A 2813-nucleotide genomic window follows, 5' to 3' on the forward strand; every position below is an offset into this window, starting at 1 on the left:
TAGAGGATAGTAGAGGTTCGTTCCATGCACCTGTAGCTGGACTTATGAGTTCTGAGACTTTTTCTGGTTCATGACTTGATGTTGTGCCTCCGATGGGGCCACTTTTTAACCATCTGTCAGTTCTAATTGAAGTGTTTTTTCCATTTCCGATTCTGTGCATGACCTGAGGAGCAACCGAGTCCCTTGCCATGATGATGCTCTGCCAGCCCCACGAGGGCCGAGACCCTCGGCCAGCATTCCAGAAGTCGCCATGTGAATAATACAGCCCCTTCCATAATCCGGTTGCCAGGAGTCTGGTTTTAAATATGCGCCACATCTCGCTTTGCCAACAGTGCTTTGTTGAAAGTCTGTAGGTCTTTAAAACCCAATCCCCCTTCACTCTTCCTGGTCTTCAGCAAATCCCACTTTTTCCAATGAATTGCAGTCTTTTTCTCATTGCTTTTCCACCAGAAGGCTGCAACCTTTCTCTCTATTGCTTTGCAAATTGATATAGGAATTTTGAATATTGACATCGCGTATTGAGGGATAGCTTGTATTACTGCTTTTAGGAGTATTTCCTTTCCCGCCTTTGATAACAATTTCTCCTTCTAGGTGCTCAGTTTAGAGTTAACCCGAGCTAAGATCCATGCAAACACGTCCTTCTTGGTGCGCCCCCAGTCAGAAGGTATGCCCAAGTATTTCCCTGTCTTTGTGATTTCTGGAACCCTAAGAGCCAATGCCATGTTTCTCTTGAGGGCTGTAGGGCATCCTTTGCTGAAGTAGATGCCTGATTTGTTGAGGTTAACTGCCTCGCCTGAAGCAAAACAGTATTGATTTAGTATATCTGCCAGGTTTTGACATTCAACAACTGTTCCGTGTAGGAAGAAAATCGAATCATCAGCATAGAGTAGGTGGGACATGGTAGGACAGTGACTATTCAGTCTGATTCCTGTGATCGAACCCTCCTGCACTGCTTTCTTCATCAGAATGGACAGCTCATTGGCGACAATGATGAAGAGATAAGGTGAAAGTGGGTCTCCTTGGCATAGGCCACGGGTAGGTTTGAAGAAAGGTAAGGGTTCTCCATTGAAGTTGATGCTGAAGGATACTCACTCACACACTTCATGATCCATTTTACCCATTGGTCCTTGAAGCCTAGTTTTGTTAGACATGCCTGAAGAAAATCCCATTCGATGCGATCGTACGCTTTTTGCATGTCTAGTTTTAAGACTGCTTGAAATTTCTTTTTCCTGTTGCTAGTTCAAAGTCTATGCAGCACTTCCTGTACCATCAATATGTTGTCTTGTATCTGCCTTCCTTCCACAAACGCACTCTGTTCCTCTGCAATGATGTGTGGTAGAATTGGCTTGAGCCTATTTGTAAGAAGTTTGGAACTTATTTTGTATAGGAAGTTGCATAGACTGATAGGGCAATAATTCTCCAATTTTTGAGGCTGTGGGATTTTGGGTATGAGTGTGATGAGTGTTCTATTTAATGCAGGATCTAGATGGCCAGTGTTGTAAAAAAGCTGCAATGTTTGATAAATGTCTTTGGAGATGACTGGCCAATGTTCTTTATAGAAGATCCCATGGAATCCATCAGGACCAGGTGCTTTGAAAGCTCCAAGCTGCTGCATGGCTCTGGTGATTTCCTCCTCAGTGAATGGAGCCGTTAAGGTAAAGTTCATCTAGTCATCCACTAAAGTAGGAATGTGTTGGATGATAGGTTGCCAATTGCGATCCCCCACTGATGTGTATAGTCTTTTAAAATACTGTTCTGTCATCCCCTGTAACTGCTTCTCCCCTCTAATCCAAGCACCACTCTCATTTTTCAACATAGTTATCTGGTTTCGGCATCTCCTCTGAATTGTCGTTGCGTGAAAAAATCGAGTGTTTTTATCTCCCCACTTTATCCAATTTATCCTCGAACGCATGCTCCAATACATCTCCTCTTGTCTCCATAATTGGTCGATTTCTTTGGTTATCTCTTTCTCCTGAGCTGATTCGCCATGCGTTTGTTTGCTGTTCATCAGGTGCTGGAGTTCTTCTTTGAGCAAGTTGATCCTCCTCTTTGCATGTCCGAATTTACTGGTGCTCCACTGCACTAACTTCGTCGTACTTGCTGCAATTTCTCCACCAGGTTGAGATCCTGTGGTGGGGGGTCATTCCAGGTATCTGCAATTATATTTTTACTGGGTTACGCTTCGTCGAGTCCCAAAAGCTTCATATTTGAACTGCTTCCGTTTCCTTCTCTTTGGTTGTTCCAGAGATAGCAGGAGAGGAGTATGATCTCGAGCCTATCGGCCGGGAGTGCAAAGGTGCCTCGGCTTCGGGGTAAGTGATTCTCCATTGAAGTGAACATAATGCCCCGTCAAGTCTCTTTTTCACCGATTCTCTCCCTCTCGCTTGTTTGACCAGTGAAGGAGCATCCCTTACATTCCAGATCCATCAAGGAGCACTGATTGACAAAATCTCTTAAAGCTGTTAGCCTGTAAGTTTCCGCTCTGTACTTACCCTCTTTCTCCCAGTGATTTAGTATTTCATTAAAATCGCCCAAGCAGAGCCATGGTAGCCTGTAATGCGCACTAGCTAAATAGATGCTTTCCCATAACTGAATTCTTTCCCTGAAAACATTGGGAGCATGGAGAAAGGTGATTTTCATTTTCTGATCTCGATCTTTCAGATGGCATTGGGTAAAGATTGCTGCAGCCGAGGAGGATTCTATGGATACGTGCAGTTGATCATCCCAGAATAAAGCTAAGCCCCCTGCCGTACCCTCTGAATTAACAATGTAACTGTTGTGGAAGTTGAGTCTCCTTTTTATTCTTAGTACTT

General features: G+C 44.0%; 1 long non-coding RNA gene across 1 annotated transcript; it reads left to right on the plus strand.

Annotated features, from left to right (window-relative positions):
• LOC108956760 lies at positions 1-1008 on the plus strand. Its single transcript, XR_005552801.1, has 3 exons — positions 1-281; positions 592-664; positions 861-1008. It is a non-coding gene; the product is annotated as an uncharacterized LOC108956760 (long non-coding RNA).
• Positions 1009-2813: the final 1805 nt, after the last annotated feature.

The sequence above is a fragment of the Eucalyptus grandis genome, chromosome 7, assembly GCF_016545825.1.
Source record: "Eucalyptus grandis isolate ANBG69807.140 chromosome 7, ASM1654582v1, whole genome shotgun sequence".
NCBI lineage: Eukaryota > Viridiplantae > Streptophyta > Magnoliopsida > Myrtales > Myrtaceae > Eucalyptus > Eucalyptus grandis.